Source organism: Sciurus vulgaris (assembly GCF_902686455.1).
Source record: "Sciurus vulgaris genome assembly, chromosome: 14".
In the NCBI taxonomy this organism is placed as follows: Eukaryota; Metazoa; Chordata; class Mammalia; order Rodentia; family Sciuridae; genus Sciurus; species Sciurus vulgaris.
This window is the reverse complement of record NC_136475.1, coordinates 45,180,102-45,206,489: the sequence shown is the minus strand read 5'-3', so window position 1 is coordinate 45,206,489 and position 26,388 is coordinate 45,180,102. Positions and strand designations below refer to the sequence as shown.

General features: G+C 38.0%; 1 long non-coding RNA gene across 1 annotated transcript; it reads right to left on the bottom strand.

Moving 5' to 3' along the window:
- Positions 1-313: 313 nt before the first annotated feature.
- LOC306643545 lies at positions 314-18,475 on the bottom strand. The gene is made up of 3 exons (XR_013758977.1): positions 18,398-18,475; positions 3,060-3,130; positions 314-409 (listed from the first exon to the last, which is right to left on the bottom strand). It is a non-coding gene; the product is annotated as an uncharacterized lncRNA (long non-coding RNA).
- Positions 18,476-26,388: the final 7,913 nt, after the last annotated feature.

The window sequence follows — 26,388 nt, the reverse complement described above, 5'->3', positions numbered from 1 at the left end:
CAAGGGTTCCTTCCTGGGTCTTCCTCTCTCCCTGTTCTACATGCCCTCTCTCCTTAGACCATTTTATTCACTTCTACTGTTTTGGTGCTCCTCACCAATTATCCCCTGAACTATACCTCTTTGTTAGTTTCCTATGGCTGCTGAGACAATTTTATTACAAATTTGGTGGTTTAAAACATGGCACATCTATTTTCTTACAGTTCTGAAGGCCAGCAATCTGAAATCAGTTCCACAGAGCTTATTTCTCCTGGAGCTTATAGGGAAGAATCACATGTGTCTTCCAACTTTGGAAGGCTTCGGGCATCCTTGCATGGTGATTCCTTCCTTATGTCACTCCAACCTCTTGCTTCCATTGTTAATCCACTACTTCCTCTTCTGTCTGTTCTGTAGGCAAATCTCCTCTGCATCCCTTTTAGAAAGACACTTGTGATTCAATTACATTTGAGATTCACCTGGGTACACTCCTTATCTCAAGATCCCTAATGCACAGGTCTGCAAAGCCCTTTTGTTATTCATAAATTTCAGGGATTACAATCTGTGGGGGTCATTATTCAGCCTATCACAATCTCCAATCTTTATCTCTAGACTCAAATTTTCAGTTCCTTTCTTATCCTTTCCTATTAGATGTTTCCTAGGCACTTCAAACTCATATTGATCTAAAACAAAATTATAGTTGATCTTCCATATTTATGGGGTCCACATTTGCAAGTTCTGCACTTCCAGATTCAACCAGTTGTAGATGGACAAACGTTTTCTTAAAAAAATTACATCTGAACTGAACATGTTCAGACTTTTCTCTTGTCTTTATTCCCTAAATCATACAGTATAACAACTATTCAATAAATCACCACTTCTTACATTAACTCACCAATTTCATAATGCAATTTTAAAATCATTAAAAATTAAGCATAAAAAATTAAGATGGTCTCTGTGCATATGAACAGAGACCAATATGTTATACTGTTCATGGTCTTGTACATCTTAGGGGCAGCCCTGGATATTTGGTTGTTTTTGTATCATTCTTCATTCATTACCTAAATTTTAGAAAATCTGTCTCAAATCTCCCCAATATTTAATAAAAACTATTTTTTTAAACAATAAGCACACAAGTACACGAAGTGCCCCTAGCAAAGTAGGCACAAAATTAGCCATTCGAGAGGTTAGAACTGTGGTACATAACGGAGAATAATAAATGCTTCTGAATTAATGAGGATGAATGCCCAGGAGATAGTTGAGAGAGGTTTTGGACAAAAGTTGTAATTATATTTGTGACTCAGTTTGTCAAATTATGTCACATTAAATCTGAATTCATTTAGAAAATTCCACTCCCTTCAATTAGAACGTGAAGCCTCGCAAAGCTACAGATACTATTCATAATACCAGTCCAAGGTGTTACATTCCAAACTATAATAATCCCAAAAGTCCTTTTAAAAGCAAATTTTCTATGCAAAGGAGTTTATTCGATTTGGGATTACAAAAAGTCTAGGGTTATTCAGTTTGATAATTTTTATGTTCTTTAAGGACTATATTTTCATCTGCTTTAATATCTTTGCTTTTAAAATATTGTTCTAATTTGAAGTGAGACCATAAAGACAAAAAAAATTTGATACTTATATAATATTACCTCCTTTGTTTAACTATTTCATTTTTATGGTTGATTGTTAAATAGTCTGCTTATGGACAAACTCAATGGAAGATTATAAGTTTTTTTAATACTATTCCACCTCTGCAGTAGATTGCCAACTCCAATCATCTATTTTTTTTTTTTTTTGTAATGCAAAGTAAAAGAGCTTAAGTGGATTTACCCCCCATCACTTATTCTTTATTACCAATTAAGATTTGTTTTTAAGGCTTTGCCAATGATTGTTTCTACTACAGAGCACAGTCTCTCCTGTATCAGGGATCTCCTCACTAGCACTATAATCTTTTTGGGTACTTAGTAATCCTGCCCCCTCCTTATCTTCACTGGCTATTCCAAACTTCAAGGTTTCTTCCCATTTGTACTTATTCCCTCTCCCTTTACTCACAGAGTTTTCCTTTTCCTCCTTTTCTACACACACACACACACACACACACACACGCACACGCACACCCCGACTTCCTGATAAATCCCTGATCTGTACTACCATCAAATAACCTTTATTTTCTCCCCACTTTGCTCTTGTTTCACTCTAAGTAGAATTCTTATTCTCTGTAGGATTACTCTAGTGTGTTCTGATCTAAGCCCCCTGTCCAGAAACCTCATGCTCTCTCTCATCCCTCCCTGCTTCCTCCCTCCCTCTTTCTCACACACACCCACACATACTTACAACTTCCTCCTCCTAATGACTCTTTACAATCAATATATAAGTAAGCAAAGTATTTAACACTAAACGAATGAGCAAACAAACAACTTGTCCTCAACCCAATGTCCCTCTCAAAACCAGGGTAGTGCCTCCTGTGTATACAGCCTGGGAGGCACTTCTTCCAGAGTCAACATGGCAAAAAAAGCTTCCTAGGATTGACCATTATGCAACCTCAGCAACTCCCTTTGGTAGCCTTTCTTAAATTACCTACTTTGTCTCCATCCCTTTGTAGTCACTAGAAAATACAAAGCTCTACATGTTGTTTCTTCTTCCTTACCTTCTCATTCTTTGACTGACTACAATCTGCCTTCTGCATCCATCATCTCTCTGTAATGCCTGGTGGTAAGGGCACAGTCTCTTATGGTCAAATCTAATGGATATCTCTCTGCCTTTATTTTATCCAACTGTTATTTGAAGTTACAGATTCTTCTCTCCTTGAAACTCCTCCTTTAACTTCCATTCTTCTCTGAGGTTTCTTCCTCTTACCTTGCTAGCCCAGTTCTCAGATCTTAGCAAGGACTTCAATCCTTCTTTACATGTGAACGTTCTCTGGGTTATATCCTAGACTCTCTATCTTCTTCACTTTTTCCAGTTTGCTTGGTGACAAAGTTGAAATACTTTGTATAATCTATAGAGGGTCACATTTTGAGGCAGGTTGAAGGTGGGTTGTGGAAGGAGGTTCTAAAGCCTGGGGTAAGGTATCATATAATTTACCTTTGGAAATCCTTTAGCCCATAAACACAGTACAGAATATTCTTCCAGCATGTCTTCACAGTTATTCCTTCCTAGAAGAGATTATTGAATTTCAATTGAGTACCAGGTTATATGTACTTGACTTGGTTTAAGACTATGAAATTTTTTCAAAAAAGTAGGTATAGTATCTTTAAATATGAGATCAACACCCTACCTGAGGCAATGCTCAGTCCGTGAATCATCGAACCTGCTAAGGGAGCACAAGAGAGTTGCTTTTCTGCTTATGCTTATTTAAGGACAGACACCATTTGAGAGGAACAGTGGGAAAAAGTATCATGTCATTTCATCATTGATTTTTTTCTCCCCTGCCCCCATTGTTTTTTCTTTGTTTGCCAAGAACAAGGGTATGTGGTTGAATTTGCCTAGGTTAAATGTCCATGTGCATTATACTACCTGTATGCAAATAACTATCTCTATGTCCAGACTGTTCTCCCTTTGAGACCAGTGCACATGTTGGAGATCCTTTTTAAAGTCTCCTTATCCCCTCATATTAACACTGTCTAGACTAAAATTATCATTTAACCCTAAATTTATCTCTAAAACTACTCCCTTTAACTACTTCCTGGAAAAAAGATACCTTTCTTAATCACTCAAGCCAAGTGCCTGAGAAGATTCCTGCATCTTCTTTCAATCATCATTCACACTCCATTAATTGCTGCTCTTGTTTGGATCTTGAATGTTCCCCAAAGGTCATGTGTTGAAGACTTAGTTTCCAATGCAGTAATGTTCAGAGGTGAGCTCTTGGGGAGTAATTGGATCATGAAGTCTCTGACCTCATCAATGGATTCATCCACTGGTGGATTAATAATTTGATGGCTTTATGGGAAGTGGTGGAATCTATTGGAGGCGGGGCCTAGTTGGAGGAGATAGGTTACTGGGGACATGCCCAAGAATGGTATATATTGTCCCTGCCCTTTCCTACCCCCTGCCTCTGCTTCTCAGCTGCCCTGAGGTGAGTAGCTTTCCTATGCTGCATTCTTCTGCCATGCTGTTCTGACTCACCTCAGTCCCAACTCAGTGGAGCCAGCCACTATGGACTGAAACCTCCAAAACTGTGAACCAAAATAAATCTGTCCTCCTCAATGATATTTCTCTCAGGCATTTGTCACAGTGACAAAAAGCTGACCAGCACAATTGCCAAGTCATATTCATTCTACTCTCTTAAAAATCCCCAAATCTATTTCCTTTTCTCCATTTCCATCCCTCTGCTGTTGTCTGACTTTATGCTCTTGCCAGCTACCCTCTTTTCCTAGAATTATTAGAATGCCTTTAAATTAGTCTTCCTGCTCTATCTTATCTTTACTTCATTTCACTATTAAGAAAATGTATACGATACTTGAAAATAAGGCCAAGACATTGCAGTAGGTCCATTCAACGTGATGGTGAAGCATTGTTTAACAAGATTACCCAGTAATTATTTAATTGGGGAATGTACCACTATTGGACTTCAACATTATTATTAGAATTTTTAAGGCAAAGGCTCACACTCTGTGCAGTTACATTTGCATTTGTAGATTTTTTTTGCCTAGTAAAGATGGAAATGGATTTGTCTTGTTATAGAGGCAATCCAAATGTTTTGTTCCTACCATAATACTAACCAGATCTGTCACTAACTTAAAAAATTAAAGCTCATACCAGGTGTGGTGGCATACACCTGTAACACCAGTGGCTTAGGAGGCTGAGGCAGGAGGATTTCAAGTTCAAAACCAGACTTAGCAATGGCAAGGCACTAAGCAACTCAGTGAGACCCTGTCTCTAAAGAAAATACAAAAAAGGCCTGGGAATGTGCCTCAGTGGTTGAATGCCCCTGAGTTCAATCCTCAGAACCAAAATAAAAAAAAAAAAAAAAAAAAAATTAAAGCTCATTTAGATTCTTGTCCTGATAAATCCCCATTTTTCAAGTTTCTTAGAATCAACTTAACCAAATTACTAGTTCCTTCATTGTTTAATGAATTAAATAAAATCTTTGACCTCTGTCCATTTTTTTTAAAGATGTTTTAGGACTTTAATGTTCTTCGTATATTCAATATAAAGTATAGTCGATAAACAATAGGGAACAGATTCTTAGCAGATCTTTCAGAACTCACAGTATCTATTTGCTCAAATGCTATAAACAGTCAAATGAACAAAGAATAAGAAAGTGATTTTTAGTTTAACAGCATAATTAAAGAACAAATCAACTCACCTTCTCTTTACCTATTGAAAGGAATGTAAAGGTCAATCATGGAACTATAAGTTCTTTTTTTTTGTGAAGTAACTGAAAAAGTGGAGGATGTGAGAGTAGGGCACAACTGTCATTAATGTAATGCTGTAATGCACAAGGCAAGGATTCTAACAAAGTCTTAAAGTCTACATATATCACTGAGAACTGTAGAATTAGAAATAGAAATCAACTGAGAGATATGCTCTATGATATTAAAAGAAGACCTTGCTATGTAAACATATAGTTTGCTACTTTTATTTCTTTATGAGAGTAACAGTATAGAGAGATCTTCAGTTTACTGTGGGGAGCCAGCCTTATTTAACAGAATCGGACTAGGTAGAGCCTTATGATACAAAGGCCTGACTCCCTGAAACTGGCAGATAGGGAAGTCTGACCCAGATTGCCAGGGAGTATGTGGCACTGTGGGAGTAATTCCTTGTCTGCTTGAGCCATAGTCCCCCTAAGAAAATGACTCTCCTAACTCCACCCTATCCTGTCCATCACAGAAGAAGTTCCTCCTGTTCCAGGGCCCTTTACCTGTGTGTCTATAAATAGAAGAGAGTTGGGCTACTCCATGTTGTTAGAGGCCAGAGCTGATATGGCCAGACCTGTCTCGCCCCTTCTCATTTAAAAAGAGTATTGCTCTTGTGTGTTCATTGATTAGATAAGTTTATGGGTAATTGATTGATTTATAGCCAACATCATCCTCTGGCAGTTAACCCTTTTCTCATCCACGTGGGACATAGCTGAGAGACCCCCACAGTTTATTCTTTTGCCTGGAGCTCCTAAACCTTCACCCAACCATCAGCATTGATCTTGATCACCAGTGGCAGAATTCCAGAGACTTTATTGTTGTCTAGAATTTAGGATCTAGATTCTTCACCTCAAGGACCTCTCCCATTCTGTGTGTTCCCATCTCTCCAAGAATAATCAATTCCAACTTGCATAAATAAGTTGACGGGTAAGTTTGAATACAGTACTGAGATCTAGCTATAAAAAGGAGTAGCAGGGACAAAATACACTGGAATTTGTTAGAAAAGCAACAGAAAGATTTGAAAAATGCTTCTAGCTAAAGTCAGATTTTTTGGTGGCTATTCAGACCCACTAGCTTTGCAGAGTTGTAGATGTTTTACAGTTCTTTGAAAAAAAAAAAAAAGAAGAAGAATCTATAAAAAGCATGTTTATTGAGGGAAATACTGTGTTTATTGTTTTTTGTAACTATTCCCAAATTACTTTAAATGTTCTTCTTTGTTCAAGAGCAGAGTATATATTGGTTAGGATGGGTCCACAGCTGATAAATGTCCAGAAATATTTTCATGAGTTTCAGAACATCTTTCCTCATGATGGCATTATACTGGGGATGGGGGGTGGGGACAGATGATTCCTACAGAACTGTGCTCTTTCAAGGTAATCATATTGAATTCAAGAACTTCATCAATAAATTTAAAGCATTGTCCCCTTGGTGTTGTCAATGTGAAATGGAATATTCATCCTGCTTCTATTTTAGAACACCCCTAGATATATGTAGAATCCTTGGAAATTGTGTTTTTGAGATTGATGGAGGGTATGGTACAGTTGTTTCCAGTTCACACTTAGACCAAGGGGATGATTGCCTCTATGACCCCAGTAGATGAAGGAGATGGTCACCACTTTGACCCCAGCTGACCCATCATTCTTATGGGCACCAGCAAAAATTTATACCAAACATGGAAACATCTACTAACTTGGATAAGAAGTTTCAGGGCATATGGAGGGAATGTAAAATATGGCAGGAGATTTGGCTAGAAAAGTAGGCAGGACCAAGGCCAGGAAGGACATGAAAGCATCAAGCTGAAGAGTAGAGACATCAGTCTTTAACATTACAGAGGGCCCATAAGGGATTTAAGCAGAGAAAGAATACGATCACATAAGCAAGTTAGAAATAACTTATTAGCAGCGGTGTAATGTGAAATTATTATTTTTAGAGTTTGAAACACCAGCCTCATACTAATATAGAATGGACACTAGTTGCCAGACTTCAAGGCTATATTTGGGAGACACTCCCTACCCACTGGGTGGGTCCTCCCTGGCTCACTTGTCAATCTCTGCAACTTAGTGGACTCCATGGAGGTGATGACCTTCAGGTCTAAACCTGCCAAGCTGCCACGCTCAGTGATACTAGAGCTATTAAAGGAGTTAGTTAATAGACTACAGAGGAGTTGGCATTAGTGTTCTTGATATGAGTCACAGGTCAGCAATCCTACTAAGATTATTAACAACATAGAGAATTTTGCAAGGGAATTGTTTGCCATTATAGACAACTACAAGTTGATTTTTGTGCAAGGAGGTAGGTCCAGCCAGTTCAGCACTGTCCCTTTAAGCCTGATGGACTAAAAGTAAGAAGGTGTGCAGATTGTGTGGTGACAGGAGCTTGGCAAGCTAAAGCCACAGAAGAAGACAAGAAGTTTGAATCCTCCTGCAACTTGGGAGTAATAAAAAATTCCAGATCCAAGCACCTGGAACCTGAACCTGACACTTCTTATGGGTAACACTGTGCAGATGAGACCATGCACAGAATGGAGTTTGACTTTACAGCTGATGTCAAGGGAGAAGTGCTGGCTTGCATGTGTCCTCAAAAAGAGCAGTGCTTTTTTTCCCCTCTTTGACCATGCTACCTTCTTCATCCAGAACTCCTTCCCTCATTCCATCCCCACATTACCCTTTCCTTCTTGTGCTCCTTTTTGTTCTATTTATCCTTCAAGACTCAACCCAGGTGCCAGCTCCTCCAGAGGGTTCTCTTCTATGCTGACAGCTGTAGCAATACACAGCATACTCTCCCCTCACCTTCATTTACTTGCCGTTTTCTGAAATTTAAACCTAGATTGCAAGCTTTGGAGATAAGATCTGAATTGACCATCTCTTAAGTGCGGCTTAGTAAATAAGCTGGCTGTACTTAGTATTAAGAAAATAGGCAGATAGTTGCCTCATCCGCCTCTGTGAAGAATCACTTCTTATAGTAAAATTATGTTGAGTTTATTGACTGTCAGCAACGTGTTGAGTGTAACCCAAGTTCGATGTATCCTCTTCCCAATGACCCTACCTCCTAAGTGTAACCATTATTACATAGGTTCTTTTTCTTGGTTCCTTTGTAATGTGACAGTCAATGAAAGAAAACAAATTTACCAAGTAGAGGTTGTTTCATGTTTCCTCATCAGATAGTCATTGATACACTCAGAATATCTTTCATATTTCATTATTTTGCCTATGGTCAAAACAAACAGCATTTATAAACATTAAAATGTTGCCATTGGGGCTGGGGTTGTGGCTCAGTGGCAGATCATTTGCCTAGCACTCGTGAGGCACTGGGTTCAATCCCAAGCACCACATTAAAAAACTAAATAAACAAAATAAAGGCATTGTGTCCATCTACATTGTGTCCATCTATATATTTATATATATATATTTAGTATATATATATACACAATATATTATATATATATATATATGGTTCCCATTTTTCTCAAAAAGTCTGGAGGAAATTATCACTGGCTGGATTTAAGGCCAAGTCTTCCATTGGTATTATGTGCCCATGGCCCTCAGATGATAGTGCATGACATAGCCTCACCCAGTGTATTGTGTGGGCCTTGACTATACTTCCCTCTCAGTCACTTCAAAGTGCCACTCATTTGCCCAAGAGACATTTCATTGTGTAATGTCTTACTGACAAATGTCTTTCTTGTCTTTTTCTAAATGCTTTTCTGTCCACAGCAAGTTAGTTTCCTTTTGATAAAAAACACTATTCATGAGAATAACTTCCTAACAAAAAGAATCCTAGACTTTAGTGCCAAGGATCAGCAGCATAAGGGAAAGTGCAACTGAATGAGAATTAGAACTTTGTGTGTGCTATTGACTTCAGGTTCCCACCAAAGCAAAGGTGGCATCAGGGTAAATCCTCTTCTGATTTAACTTGCTCTGAGTGCCCCCTTATATATCAAGGTTGCTGGTAGATGTGTTCAATCTATGCCCCGATATATACTTTGAGTCTTTAAATCTTCGACAAATTAAATTATTCTAAAGATTTAGAGTACATAATTCTCTTAATCCATGTTAGAAAAACATCATTAGGAAAGCTAAAATAGTGTTCTTGATGGTCTCATTTGAATTCCCTGTCTCTTCAGCTAAGCAACTTTTTCTATTAGTGTACCCTTCTCAGAAGGTATTTTGTTTCAAAAAACAGAAGTCTCAAGTGGTCAATCTGCCTAGGATTGGTGAGATCAGTGGTTTTGTGTTCTGATTCCCTCAGAAATCTCTCCAGATCAAGAGAGGTGAACGGGAAGGGCTGCCCGCCCAAGTCTCTAGAGGAGCAGCTCTATTTTTGTCTATTTTGTATAAATTGGTCTCTAACACAGATTTCATTTGAAAAAGAATTCCATTGCTTAAAGATAAGATTAAAAAAGGAAAACCAAACTAGAATTTTTTGGGGGGGGTTTAGCAGTTAGATTACATTGCATACAAATAAAGTAGTCTTAAGATACCCAGATTGCTGTTGTTCTAAGCAGCAACACATTTTTTAAAAAATATTCATTTATTCTACAAATATCTATTGGGCTTCTCCTAAACGCTAAGTACTGTGCTGGCTGCTGAGATACAACTGTAAAATAGGCATGATACTTGTTCTCATGGACTGTGTATTCTAATGGAAAGACAAGTGGTTAAGTAAATAATTATCACACACTATGATAATAATTATCATGCACTCGTGTGTGTGTGTGTGTGTGTGTGTGTGTGTGTGTGTGTGTGTTAGGACAGGAACTCAGGAAAGCCTTCTGAGTGTTACTGAAGTGGAAGTAGGAAATTTAGAATGTTCAGGAAACAGGAATTACATATGTAAAAACCTGTGGGCAAGAGAGATTGTGGCTCTCGTGAAGAACTAAAACAACAACAAAAATAACCAAAAACAAAAACTATAAAGTGCAGATTAGAGAAGACTTGTAAGCATACTTAAGGAATATGGATTTTATCTTAAGAGCCATGGGAAGCAGCAGAAAACAATGATCATATATTTGTTTTGAAATGTTCAATCTGGCTATAGGTTGGAGACTGGAATGAAGGGGAGCAGAATAGGGAAGCAGAGATGAGGACTACTCAAGAGTTTCAAATGAGATCCAGGCACAGTGGTGCACACCTCTAGCTAGCTACTAGAGAGGTTAAAGCAGAAGGATCAAAATTTTGAGGCCAGCCTCAGCAACTTAGTGAGACTGCCTCAAAATAAAATTTAAAAGATGGGGAGGCTAGGGTTATAGCCCAGTGAAAGTGTGCTTGTCTAGCATGTGTGAGGTCCTGGGTTTGATCCCCAGTACCACACACACACACACACACACACACACACACACACATTTCAAGTGAGAGGTGTGGTGATAAGGAGCAGAAGCATTACACAGAGATACACAGCCAAATACACAGGTGAGTCTGATGATTGATGGGATGGACATTGAGTATGGAAGAGGAGGTGTCGAGGATGCTATTCAGCTTTCTGGCTCAGGCAACTGAGTGGATAAGTAAAGTCACTTGTGGAGGTAGGAAACTTGGGGCAGAGGGTCAGGTTCAGAGGGAAGATAATGAGATTCATTTTTGACACATTAAGTTGGAGACCCCTGTGAGGCATTTATATAGATGATGAGTAGGCAGTTGGATAGGTGGGTTTTTAGGTTAGAAGGAAGTCCAGGCTGGAGATACAGATGTGGGACTGCTCAGAGTACAGATGGTGATCACACCTTGAGAATGAAGTAAATGCCAGCTCCTAGTGAGTGAGTAGGCCATAAAAGCAAACAACAAACAAACAGAAAGTGACTTAGAAAGGTGGCTGTGAAGTAGAGAACAAAGAAAAGGAAAAATAAGAGAATGTGGTGGTCATAGAAGCCAAGAAATGGGAGCTGTTCAAGGATGGGTGAAAGAGAGAATGAGAGAATGAGATAAATGTTAAATGTTATAGAGGTCACAATCAGAAAAATATTTGCAGAATGTGGGAATATTGTTAGAGACAATATTTGCAAGTTCTCTGATTACTTTTTGTCTAGTTGAAAAAATTTCTATACCAATCCAGTAACAAACCTCACGCAAAACTGTAAAAAAAAAAAAAAAAAAAATAGCTAGAAGACAGGGTACCTTTCATTCTCAGTGGACTGCTAGACCAGTGTGTGTGTGTTTTTTCTGTAAATATCAGAGAAGGTTTAAAAGTCAAACAACTAATGATTGACATGTCCCTCCTCACACATATGGAGGCAAGAGCTGAAGAACGAACTCTCCTATGAGCCCTAAACACCCAAAAACAAAAAGCAGGAGTCCCACATGATCTACTTTTTAATTTAATACATTGTTAGTATTATGTAAGATACAATAAATATAACTTGGAAATAAACAGCTAGAATAAGTGGGATTTACACATACCCTAAAAAATTTGCAAAGTGATGTTAGTTCACAGTTACATTTCTCCCAGACTTACTTCCACCTTCCACCCACCTCTTCTTAACTTCTGTTCATTAGTCTCCTTTCCACCTGCACTTGCTGGGTTTATCTTGAGAGCTGTGGTTGCTGGTAGGTAAGTAGGTTGAGTTTGGGATTCTTCCCAGAATGGTAAGATAGTGTTTCCCGCAAGGTAAGTGATTCTTGCTGATGTTCACCACTGTATAAACTACCTGGGGAGTATCTAGCTTACTGGCTTCCTTTTATAGTTGAAGAAATTGGGATAGGAAAAAAAAAACAAGTAACTTGAGCAAAGACACTTCAGGCAATGAGTGGGCAGCTGAAGTAGGTCCTCGTGCAGCCTGTCCTGTATGTATAAAAATGAGGCACCGTGGAGATGATAGGACTAAAATATGTTCTGTCCTATTTTACACTGCAAGACTAGTTCTGCTCATGTCAAGCTTCTAAACCATTCAGATATAAAATGGAGGCAAAAATCTAGTTTTTTATGTTTGGGAGACTTTGCAAAGACCAGTCCACAAATGTGAATTCTGTCGTATTTCCTGTTTCACTGCATTTTGTGTAAAAAAGAAAAAGAGAGAGAGAGAGATTGATTATTTCCAAGCATATCAAAGATGGAAAGATACACAGTTTTCTTCTGTAATGGTTATTAAATTCTGCATTGCCTGAAGGTGTGGGGTCCTTTGCACTCCAGCACTCAAGTTCAGTCATTACCCCTTTTCCTTGACCTTCCCATGAGATGTCAGGAATTCATGTGGCTGCCTGGATGGGGCTGGCAATGGAACAGGGAAAGACTGAGCCAGATAAGGTGGTTAAATCCAGCTGTCCCTGGGCCAGGGTAATGAAAGAGAGAAAATGGCTTTCTGTGGACAGATGCAACTCTGAGATGCCAAGAAGTTTGATGGCATGATGGAGGAGGTTAGAAATCCCAAACCCATGGAAGGTGGTGGAACAGAAGGAAAGACCCTGGACTTTGGAGTCAATGGATCTGGTTTAGAATCCTAGCTATGATTCTGACTAACAATAAAAATTTGCAGATTTATTTTAACTTCTCAAAGTCCTCTCCTCATCTGTAAAATGAAGTTGTGAAGATGCAGTGAAATCATGTATGTAAAGAACTCAGCACAGTGCTTGATAAAATTTACTTTCTCTCATTTTCACCTTCAGTTCTTTAGTTTCCTCCCAGTTCAAACTTTCTCTCTTTACATCCCCATGAAACAGTTTTGCTAAAGAAAGACTTAAGCTTTTGCTGAACTGCCCTTGAAGAAAACCCCCTTGGAATTTAGACCTACAGTTTCAGAAGGAGTTGGCATGCTAAACCAACAGTACTGTGACAAGTGAAAAAATTATTTGTGACAGAGAAAAATTACTTGCAATTTACAATTCTCAGCTGACTCCAAAGGACATTCTTTGCTAAACAGTGGTGGGTGTGAGGATACAAAGTTAAGAGAGCTCACTGTTTCTCTGCATTAGAAATAATCTGATTAATTGATAGATTGATTGATTGCAGAAGGGTGGGGAGGAGGGCAAGATAAAAGAAGAATGAATGAGCTCCAGAAGAATCAGAGAATACTTAGAGTCTATGTGTGGACAAGACTGAAGGATGAAAAAGAAGGAAACTCTGTGGGGAGACCCCAGATGTTTAATAGGAATGTCTGTTCAAGTTTGCTTTGTGATGATAGATACTACAGTTGCATGCATATGCAATATGCATATGTGTTTCTTGTCAGTGTGTTGGGGAGATATTAATTTGTTCTTGGTGAGAAGGGTGGAAGCATTGAGTCATACTTCAAAGAGTCTGAACCCAGGACAGGGCTGCCTATGAGGCCCAGGCACACCTGGGTCACAGTACTTAGGTACCAGTATCCTCTCCTCTGGCTGAAGATATGCATTACTTTTTTAAAACAGAAAGAAACAAACACCCGAAACTACTGTCTTTGGGTTCACAACAACACAGTTCAGTTCTGAAGGTCGGTGGTAGAATTTTATCTGGTAACAATACACAAAGTCCAAAAGATTTGACTTAACCCAGAACGGCTCTGTTTACCTCTCAACATAGTAATAACTCCTCTACTCCAATCTTTCTATCCTGAACAATGTTGATGACTCAGAATATTTACCTGATGCCGGGCATGGTGGCACACACCTGTAATGCCAGTTACTTGGGAGGGTGAGGCAAGAGGATTGCTAGTTTGAAGTCTACCCCTGCAATTAGGAATACCCTGTCTCAAAAAATAAAAAGGGGTGGAAATGTTGCTTAGTGGTAAGGTGTCCCTGGGTTCAATCCCCAGTATGAAAATAAAATAATAAAATAAAATAAGGAATATTTATCTGATGCTGCAAAATTTGTATTGAGAGTCAAAGAATGAAAGTGTTCAGTAAATTCCAAGGCAGAGATTTTACTTGTTTGAGAACACTTTCCATGTCCAGAAAATCAATAGTAGCTGCGTTCTGAGTTCGTCTGTGAAGTAATGGGCCAATGGGTTTAATTTTCAGAGTTTCTAGCAGAGTTTGTGACCTCACTCAGCTCTGTAGTTCTGCTTCCCCATAAGTCCCTCCTTTTCCACGGTGGAACAGGACCTGTTAGCATGCAAGGAGTAGCTTTTAAAAGAAAGGTCAGAGAAAAACACATACCTTGAAAAACTGATAGAAGTGAAAATTGGATATGAAGAAAGATGACAGAGTCCAAAGAGAATCCACAAGGTTTTTAAGGCTGAGAGCAGTGTGTAGTATATTGCTTTGAAATAATGACTCCTCAAACAAATAAATTTGTAGGAATTTGTTGCTGGAGCTTACTTGCTTCAATTCTTTTTTAAAATGCAAATAAAATTTAATGATTGGTGCAGTTACAGTGATACAACATGGTGAAAATTTCCATAGCACGCATTCATAAGAATTTTTTTCTTGCTTCAATTCTTGAGTACCACTTCTAGAATGGCTACCATTTTAATCAGAAAACCACCTATTACAGAATGACTAACGTATACAAATAAGTGGGTGATGCACTACCATGAGGGTGACATAAAGATAGCCCTGAATGTGCTTCAATGATCTGTCACATAAGCCAGCTGTAAGTACTGAGCATCATAATGTAGAGGAGAGAGCATGAGATTTAGGGTCAGATGATCTCAGCAAAAACCCAAACTCTGCTACTTGCTTCCTGTCAAGCAGGAGAACACTCTGTTCCTCTGAACCTCTATATCCTCTTTTAGAAAGTGAAGTCTTGTATCTCACATGGTTGTTGTGAGGATCATTGGAAAAATGCAGATAAAAACACTTTTGATTTTTTTCTAATTACAAAGGTAATACATGTTTAATGTAAGAAAATTGGAAACAGAAAAAGGAAGACATCAACCAACCAAGGAGCACAGGTAGTATTTCAATATGTCTTTTCAAACTCTTTCATGTATGCACAACACACACATAAAAACACACACACACACACACACACAGTTTTATTTAAACAAAAATAGCATCGAACTATGCACACTATTTTTGTAGCCTGCATTTTTACTTAGTGATTGACTACAAAATAGTTTCCATGCCAATAGTCTTTTGTCACATATTCAGAAAGCACTTTTAAAACTGTCAAGGGTCATTCAAATATCAGCAGTTATTGAACATAAATGAATCAATACAGTCATCTCTTCCTCAATACATACAAAGCTTTAAGCACCCAAAAAGTATCCCGCATCATTCTTTTGGCAATTCTTTAAATAAAATGTAAGGTGAACAGGGTCAATTTTGTCAACCTTTTCTTATTTATTTTCTGATCTTTTTCTTCTGATAACTAGGAAGATAAAAGTTACAAAATGAGATTTTGTCTCAGCATCTTTTATTTTAAATGCCTTTGATATATTCCCTTCAAATTTGCACCATGGTGCTTCCCATTAACATAAGTTTAAAATAATTACCCAGAATTCTGGACCTACTGCCTGTCTGTTTTCCATGTTCAAGGTCTTTGCTCTCATGAACACACTCATATATATTTTATATATATACATATTTGTTATATATATGTGTGTGTATAAACACACACACATATTCACATATACATATGTATGCTTTTTCTGTGTACACAACCAGGAAATAAACTGAAACCATGATTTGGAAATGATATAAAAATGATGAGTGGAAAAGTTAATTTAGCACAAGGATGTTTTCCCTGTTTTCCACTACCTCATATACCTGGATTGAGATTTTGGAGGTCTGGATCATTGTCCTAATGCTGTCATTATTTATACATCTTGAGTAAGCCACTGACTTTTCCTCAATCTTGGTTTCCTCATCTGTAAAATCTTAGGAGTAGAACAAATAATCTCTAAGCTTCTAATGGTTTAAGGCCACATTGGAAAGCCAGGTGTGCATTCTGATGGAACACAGGAGATAAAGTGGTCACATATGCCTCAGAACAGTTCAAACCACTTGTTACACAATGAAATCTTCTGTACCATTTATTAACCTCCTGCCCCACTGGAGCCTCCCAAAAGCCCAGGTTCCCTAATCCCTTCTACTTTGACTTCTCTGACCTTTCCCCTGCACCTCCAGACTCTTCCAAATCCATGCAACTAAGGACCCTCCAGATTCAAAAATTGCATGTAATGGGTGAAAATAAAGTGGAAACTTTAACAAAATGTTGTGAGTTTTATTAACTTAAGTATAAAATAAGTTAGATATATTATAAGTGTGTACAGTTTCCTTATCATTTTAAAAAATAAAGTTAATTTTTAAAAGTTTAGTTCTAGACTTTAAAACAGTGGGATCTTTTTAAAACTCATCTTTATTGTTATAAGTCACATGCCATAAAATTTACACATTAAAAATATTCAATTCAGTGATTTTTAATATGTTTACAAAGCTTAATAACCATCATTAAAATCTAATTTTAGAACATTTTTATCACCCCCAAAAGCCTATACTCCTTAGCAGCCACACCTCAATCCCTCTCCCTTCAGTTTATGGAAACTTCAAATCTATTTTCTGTCTCTAAGGATTTGTCTATTCTGGGCCTTAACTTTTTAGACATGGAATTATACAATATGTGGCCTTTCAAGAGTGACTTCTTTCACTAAACATATTTTACTCAAGGTTTTGAATGCATTTCTGATGTCTGAATCAAGCTAAAACCAGAAGCAATGGTGATCAAATGTTTGAAACACACAATTCTGGTACCCTTTGACCTCCTGTTCTGCATCCAGGTCCTCCCAGCTCCCCAGGCGTTCCCTCCCCAAGTAGTTTCCCAGTTCCCCTCCTTCAACCCCCAAACAAGTTTCATGTCAAATATCTTAATCTACGGAAATCTATTTTACATAAATTCTGAAAAACTCCCTAGAAGTCAGGAATCCATGAGCAAGAAGGACTTAATATATTACTGTTCCAGTGGTAATTGCTTTAGAAAATAATTCTTGAACAGCAAGAAAAATTTTCACTTTGGAATTCTAACTAAGAGCTGGGCTCTGCACTAAGTACTTTAAAATGCCTCATTTCAGGTCATTCTTGCTAATGACAGTGCATATTAGTATTTTTATTTCACAGAGGAGGCATTAGGGGTACAGAGAAGAAAAGTAACATCTCCCAGGTGACCCATCTATCAGATGACAAAAGTGAGATGTCCCCCAGTTATGTTTGATTTCAAAGTCTATGCTTTTCATTTCACAGAGGCCAAGACACACATTTTTTTATATTTTAGTATCTCTATAATTAGGATGCTCCTTACAATTGATGTCATCTTATATAATTGGAATAGTTTTTCTCTGTAGCACATAAAGTAGTGGTGCATTTTACAATTGACTCTACCTTTGTTTTTGATAAAAGTTGATACTAAATAATGTTGCCATTCTAAAAGAATTAACCTTCAATAATGGACATCAGTGACAGAGGTAGGAGAGAAGGAGATAGGTTCTTAGGGGAATTCCCTGCTCAATATAGCACTATCACATGCCTACCTGCTTCTGTGGACAAAAGTGACCTGGTATCTGCTGTCCTTGTAATGCATTCATTACAAAGAGTGCTACCTTGAAATATCTAAACTTTTACATTGTAGTATAGAGAAAGGAAGGTCTTAAAACATCAGTTAAAGAGGTGCCAGTTATTCAAACAAATTGATTTTTTTTGGGTGGGGGGTACTGGGGCACTCGACCACTGAGTCATATCCCCAGTCCTTTTAATTTTTATTTAGAGACAGGATCTCACTGAGTTGCTGAGATCCTGCTTTAGCCTCCCAAACCCCTGGGATAACAGGTGTGCACCACTGTGCCCAGACAAATTGATTTTAATTGGATATAATTAAAATTCTCCAATGATAATGTTTCAACTCTGAAAAACTTGAAGAAACCCTGACCCATAAAAGTGATATGAGATGATTAGCTGTATGTTTGCAATGCCACATGTATTTCTGTATTTTCTTCTCCCACTTTTTGTCCACATTTTTCAAAGAAAATCATTGTAAATAAATATATATGTTTGTTTCTTAATAATTTCCCTCCCAACATTTTGCTCTGTTTTGTAGTAGAAGCATTCTAAAGTGGTTCTTTGTCCTTGTTAGAGCAGAATAAAAGTTAAGTAGAGAGAAGGAAGCAGGTAGGAAGAAGCTTGTGCAAATATTCACTTAAAATGCCGTTAGGTTGCCACTTACCTGTTCTTTCTTTTCCTTCTAATGTTCCTCTGGATGAAGAGCACAGAACTCTAGGAGTCAGGACCATCTTTTTCTGGACCAATCCCAAGTAGAAATATAAAAGGAGAGAGAAAAAAGGAAATGGTGATAGAGTAGAGAAGGAACAGGGGGGTGAAGAGTAAAGAACCATCATTCACATGTAATTATTTTTCTCATCTTCTCTTTCACGCTCTCTAACAGCATGTATAATTCATTCAACAGGTATATTTTTAGTGCCTACCAAGTGTCAAGCATTATGTTGGAAGCAGGTGATAGAAGGAAACAGCAGATTCTGCTCTATTGGTACTTTTCAGTTTAGTAGAGATGACAGATACTAATAAAACCATTGCACAAATATATTATTACAAATTGAGACATGTTCTATGAAGAAAAGAACAGAATACATGAGCATAAATGAGAAGGGACCCAAACTAGCCTGGAAGTCAGGCAAGTCTTCCCCAGGCAGTGATTTGTTGAGTTGAAACCTAAGGGTGCAAAAGAGGCCATGGAAGGGAGGAGTCAAGGTGAATACCAGAGGGGGAAGAATGGTGATGTTCAAGGACTTGGTCCAGCAGTGTTTCTGGAGGGTGAGGGTGCTCTGAAAAGAGCTAGAGAAGTGGGTGAGACCTGCAGGCCTCCGAGGCCACTTAAAGATTTCTCTTTTTTATCCTGTGAGCTTTGGAAAGCCAATGAGGATTCTAAATGGAGGTAGGGAGGGGTGAAGAGGGTAATGCCATCAGTTGGTGCCCCTCTGTAAGAGCTCCCTCTGGTTGATGAAACAGACTGGAGGATGGGTCATGAAGGTAAGGAAAAGACATTGATTTTTGCCCCACTTTCCCAGATGCTGGACTGAGGCAATGCACTGGCATTACCTAGTTCTCATTTCCTAATGAGGTTAATTATGTCACAACTAGCTTACGAGGTTGTTGTGAGAGTGAAATAAAATGATGGATGTGAAAGTGTTTTGAAGCAGCTCAAAGGGAGACATAAATATACAAATACAAATACATAGTTTAATTTTGGATAGCAAAGTTTCTGTGATAATAATTACAACAAAAGAGTTTACTACTTATTGAACAGATATTTTATAGTTAGTCCTTATAGTAACAAGATGAGAAAGCTATCAGTGACCCCAGTTTGGAGTAGGGCAGACTTAGGGAATTAAGCAATTTCTTCAAGGTCACACTTGCTGTGTGTTAGAACCAGGGTGCAAACCCAGGTGTGGCCAACTCTTAAACCACATCTGTTATTTCTCTTCTTACAACCTCAATCTTTTTCTCTTCTTTTCACATTTATGTGAGAAACACATAAAATGTGCTTAAAATAAAACTCATTTTGCCCACCCATCCTGTTTCTGAACACACTTAACTGGACAATTGAAATGAAAATAGATAAGAGTCAAATGTCAACAAGTAAGCAGGTCAAGCTTCTCACTAGCTTTGGGAGAGACTGGACAATATTTTGGCAGTGAAACATTTGGTTATGATTATTTTCTGTGTTATTTTCATGGCACCAAATAAGTCTGATAAAGTAGGATTTTTTTGGCAAAAATGCAGACAAGCATAACTGGACAGATGTATACACATGTATTTCCACAATGGAATTGGACCTGGTTTCTGAGCTTTGGGCTTCATGAACTTGAATTTATAGGAAAGGTTCAAATATCAAAAATTCTTAGTTGTCATATGTTCCTACTTCCTCACACCAAACTAAGCCAGTTTTGATGAAAAAAATGTATAATATAGAGTGTAGATAAAAGAACAAACAGACTTCTTTTAATAACATGAGATTTAGGAATTAAATAAGCAGGCAGAAAAGATCCTGTAGGACTTTCAAGTGATATTTTACAATGGTTCACTAAAGGATGTTTTAAGCCTTGGTTTACATAGCATGATTCTTTATATAGTGTTCTTTATTCTTGGGATTCCTGCAGGAGAATGTATTGTATTGATATAGATAATCATCTCTGCTTCCTTTCTTAGCTGGCCAGGTGGGAAGGTAATAAACAAAAATAATATCTAGCTCTTAGAAGAAGTGGGAAAGAAGTTTGAAGAGTAAAGACCAATGTAAAACAGAAATGAGAAGTAGTATTTTGAGTCAGATAACCTTATATTATGGATATCCCGAAAGATAAATGCAAATTAAAAATACATCTTTTTTTTTTAACTTTCTAAGAATTAAAAAAATGTATGGCCTTTTCAGGAAGGTATCTGTCATTCTATATAATATCCAATTGTCTTAAATTCATTTATTACTTACTCTTCTTTTAATCATATAATTAGTGGTTGTTTGATTCATTATAAGTTTCATTCATATATCAGAGACTTTGGGCTTTGAAATTTATGAAAAGACAGAATGCTTGCCCTTGGATTACTAACACTTGGTCGGAAGGCCAGATTTCTAACATGGTTAGATGATAAAATTAATACAATGATCATGTTCCATTGAGGAAGAAATGCCAGAGTTATAAAATGAAACAAAACAAAAAAGAAAAAAAATTTTATTGCTGTTTTTTTAAAAATCTCTCTTAAAGTGGTGGAAACCTACTAAATAGAAATCCTGTGTTAGTCAGTTTTTTACTGCTGTAATCAAAATGCCTGACAAGAACAACTTAGAAGAAGAAAAGATTATTTGGGGCTCACTATTTCAAAGGTTCAGTCCATAGTTGGACGATTCCCTGGGACGATTGCTCTGGGCTGTAGGTGAGGCAGAATGTCATAACAGAATGGCACTGCAGAGGAAAGTTTCTCAGCTCATGGCAGCCAGGAAATAGAACAGTAGAGGAACCAGGGACAAGATATAATCCAAGGCTACACCTGAGAGACCTACTTTCTCTTTCCATGACCCATCTGCCTATAGTTACCACCGAGTAATCAAACATTAATATTTGTAATAAAATTTTAATAATCATATTATTAATCCATCAAATGGATTAATCCACTGATGAGGTTACATCTTTCATAGTCTAATCATTTCACCTCTGAACATTCCTGCATTGTCTAACACATAAGCCGGGGGCACAGTAAAGATTCGAACCATAAGACCCTTTGACCAAGATAAGTACTATGAAGAGATTGGCGATGACTTTGGGACCAAAAGTTAGGAAGAGATGAATTACAAACCTAATAGAGAAAAACAATTTGAAGTTCTTGGTTGAAGCCAGGGGAAAGTAAGTAAAGATAAAGAACATAAGGAGAAAAAGGAGGAGCCAGGGAGATAAGGCAGGGCTGGTATGAGAATATGAAAAGCCACAAGGATGCTCACCATACCATTTTGAAATTTTTTGCATCCTTGTGACTCAATGCCTGTTTTGTTGATCCCCACACACTGGGGATCAAACACAGGGCTCCAGCATCTAGGCAAGTGCTCTACCACTGAGCCATGACCTCAGACCTCAAAGTCCTCTTTCTCTGACTTTTCCTAGTACGTTGTACTGAATTCTACTCTTTCAAGAATGCTTTGGGTTGAGTAGTTTGTTGTTTTGTTTGTGTGCATGACTATCAAAGAAGCAGCCATGTTTCACATGATGGATCTTCGGGGAACGCAGCAGGCAGAGAAGGCCATGAGAACCTAAGGCTCAGAGAAGCTCCCAGAAATCTTAACATCATGGGCAATGGGAGGTTATCCAGCTCTCAGGAGAAAGAATGCTCAGTTAGAATCCAGTTTTTACAAATAAAAAAGAACATGATCCACACTGGTGGTAGTAAGTGTGTTTTGTTGGGGAGAAGGACTAATTAGAGAAGGGGAGTTTTAATCCAAATCTTGGAGAAAATGATACTCTGTTTACAAGATAGCAGGTGAGCAATAAGGAAAGGCAAAGCATGTAGAAAAACATTAGTTCATGCAGGTGTGTGTGTGTGCAAAACACACTCAAATCTATCTTTTGGCTACAGTTAGAGATATACTGTGCCTTTATCTTTGCTTTTCTCTTTGCCTTGAAGGAATATATTTTCAGTTCCTATTCAAACTGCCAATGGTTCAATAAGAAACAAGGCCACAGACCAACGATTTCCAAATTTGTTTTTAACAACAGAATCTTATCTAATTAAAGATAAAACAGATAAAAAAAAATTCTGTTGCCCTGGTTAAGAAGGTGGGGGGAGGGGTTAGTGTTAGGGTTAGGGTTAGGTTTAGGGTTAGGGTTAGGGACGGTGGCAAGAATGGAAGAAGGAAGGACTGTATAAAGGGAAAAGAGAGGTGGGAGGGGTGGGGGGAAGGAAAAAATAACAGAATGAATCAAACAACATTACCCTATGTAAATTTATGATTACACAAATGGTATGCCTTTACTCCATGTACAAACAGAGAAACAATATGTATCCCATTTGTTTACAATAAAAAATAAATAAATTAAAAATAAATAAATAAATAAATAAATAGAAGGTGGGGGTCTTGTCCCTTATACCAATCCCTAAGAATTCCTGGGGTTTCACAGGCACAGTCTGAAAACCACCATCCTAAGAGCCAAGCTGTCTCATTGGTCTCCTTTCTTGATGAAAATATGTTGACCTTGCCAGGAGAAATTCCATTTAAAAGTTTGTGGCAGAAAATGAAAAAAAAATCAATAATATTTATTGTTGACAAGAGAATAAGGAAATGCTCAGACATCAATGGTGTGAGTATTAAGTGCAGCCTTTTTGAAGACAATTTATCAACATTTTAAACATATAAGCCATGCAATCTTTCAGTCTCATTTCTAGAAATCTATCATATAAAAATATCACATATCTGCTCAAAAGTATATGCACAAGCATGCTCATTATTTATGACTAAAATGAGAAACAACTTGAATAGGGAAATGGTTGAACATATTATACTATTAATCATGGTGTATCATAGTGGCATTAAAATGAAATTGATGAATTCAAATATATTCATATAGGATATCCTTGATACAGTGTAAAGTGAAAATAACATAATTTGACACATTTTTAAAGCAAACAAACTCAGTGTAAGTACTTCTCATTGCATAGAAAAATAACTTTGAAATAAATGGTTGGTTTTAGGATTGCTGTCCTCTAAAGAAGGACCTATAAAGAGGTATAGGTAAGGGGGACATACACATTTACTCTACAGATGTTTCTGTTATTTGAATTTTTATAAAATATATGTAGTAGTTTCATAATTAGAAAAGCAATGAAGAGAAAGATAAAAGAACACAACAGAATTGACTGTTTTTGATAATTGGTAGATTTTCTTTTCTATTAACAAAGTCCAAATAATGCACTCTGTTTCCCCTTTTGCCCTGGCGACCAGGAAATCCAGAGTCAACTCAGACACATTACACGTAGCAGTGACATTGCCTTTAGATTTTGAACATTTACATTTTCCTTTTCCTCTGGTCCTGCTTCTCTATTCCTAGTTAATTAACCGCCCCCAGGCTCCTAAAGGTTTATAAAGAAAGAAACAAACTCTGGACACTTTACTCTGAGCAGCATTCCTCTGAATACCAAATTCTCCAGGGAAGTGTGGGCTGAGAGATGAAGCATTTATTATTTATACTTTATATTCTGATTGTTCTCCATATAATTTGAGGTATCTGAGAATAAGAATCTGTGCTCTTACAACTACATCAATACATGTAGCTCTACTTCGGGTTTTATTTTGCCTCTATTCCAAATTTAAGAACTTCTGGGTCAGGTAGGAGTGTGTGACAAGTCCTGCCTTCATCCTGTAGATGGTGGAAAACCATGGGGTTTTTTAAGTAAAGGAGTGACTATATCTGAATTATATTTGAAACAACAATACCTAGCAGAAGAGAAAATAGACTGGTGCATGGAAAGGCAGAGATGCTTATTAAAGACCTGTAGAGTGGCTGGAAAATTGATGGTTAAATGACCAAGGTGATTTAAAAGTCTACATTTATTGAAATTTGTCAGTAATACATGGTTGGATCACTTGGTTTGAACATGGGCTAGTTAGGTCCATTATCACAGATCCAGATAGATTTAAAAAAAAAAAAAATATATATATATATATATATAGCTGCACTGACTGCAATGATAAATCCAGTAAGCCAATTCATAAGGTGGCATGTGTAAAAACACAGAGCCAAGACATCATTGTGTTTAAAAAGAAGTGAAAGTCACAGTTTTCCAAGGTATTGGCAGGTAGCATCTTTATATGTAGAGTGGCTACTTTTCTTTGCTAAGGGTGCTAAAGACATACCTGCCTCTTCTCTGAGAAGGGAATGCGGCAACAACAAAAGACACTGGCTTAGGGTCATGCCTGGTTCAGGCCTTGATTCTGTCACTTATTAACTGTAACCTTGAGCAACCCCTCAAAGCCAATTTCTTCATTTATAATTGGGGAGGCAAACATCCAGTTCTGTGGGTAGGAGGGTGAAATAAGGGAAGGCATGTTATTCCCAAGCACCAAGTGTGATTTTTAATCTTAGTGTTTAATGTTACACTTTGTATGCCACTTCTTCCCAAGAGAAAAGGATGCAGCTATTATTTTTTTAACATAAGTAGCCTGCAGTGTCTGTTTTAGGTCTTTGATGCTCTGAACAGCTTGCAGAATTCATGGCTGGCCTGCATTCTCCATTTAGATCTGGGGATGGGGGTCACACGGAGGAATAATAACCTGCTCCACCACCCCTACCTCTCAGGGAGCAGTGTAGGTCCCTCTTTCCCCACAGCCCAGTGTGGCCCTGGACCCTCTCCAGAGTCCACACCTCCAAACATACCCCCTTAAAGCTTGGAATTTGTGGGTCAGCCTCCTGTGTACATGCAGTTCCGCAGTCGTGGGCTGTCCTTGAGTAAGGGATTTGAGGCAGGGCTTTGGGCTGCAAAGGTGAAAAGCAGTTGCAGTGAGCTGGGAAGTGACGCATCACCAACCACAGCTCCAAGCCCACGGATATTTCAGAGCAAGTGTCACAGGAATAAGTGACTAAAAAAAAAAAAAAAAAAAAGATGCCAAGTTAATATTAGTATTTTGTGTGGATGATAGTTCAAATGCATTGGAATCAGGTACTTCATGGTTAAAACTAAGTTCATGTTAAACTTCTCTCCATTATGCCTGACATATATGGGGATTCTCAGCTACTTTTCTACCTCTGCTCAACTCTAGACACACCTTGGCTACAGTGGTGGGATGCTTTTCATGGGGGAGGGGGGAAAATAATCTGGATTCAAGTGAAAGAAGTACAGAAGCTGTCGATCTGTCGTTTTCCTAAAAGGTGGGGTCCTTCCTTCAGCTCACTGCTGTGTCTCTCCTGTCCTCCCCATCTCCTAGGAGGACAGGAGGTGGAAGCCACCACACTCTGAGAATGCTGCCCAATCTGGGTCAGGCTGTCCACCAGCACCTATGTCATAGGCTTCTGCAGGATTCACCCTCGGTGGCACACAACTCTATTATCTGAACAAACTTAAGATAGCAGATGAGAAAAATGGGGAAGAATGTACTTTACAGAGTTCAACAATGTGCCAGGCACCTTTTGAACTGTGTCTTTTTTTTTTCATCTCTGTCTTCAATCCCCATTTCACATAGGAAGAAACCGAGGCAAAAATGATTAAATAACTTGCCCAAAGTCACAGCATTTGAATATAGACCTCAAAACTCTTTGGATCCACAGTTAATACCTTTTATACTCTACCTAGAGTTCCCTGATGGAAACTTTTAACTTACTGGTGACATACGGGCATTTTAATATGAAAATACTTTAAAGCCCCTCAAATCAAGGATGTTAGAGAAGCTCAACGTTCTGTACTCCCATTTGCTGCTCCCCAATTTTGCTTTCTCTGAAATTTCCCCTCTTGGGTGAAGCTTGTTCCATGTTAGAGGTAAGGGATTTGAGGCAGGGCTTTGGGCTGCAAAGGTGAAAAGTAAAGCAGTTTGACTTTTCCCAGTACCAGCCTAACCTCCATTTGGCATACACCCTTGTGAGTGTGCTGAGGTGCATTGTCAAAGTTCCTGTTACCTTAGCCTTGACATATGCCAGGTTTCTGGAAGGGGTTTAGGGCAAAACAAAC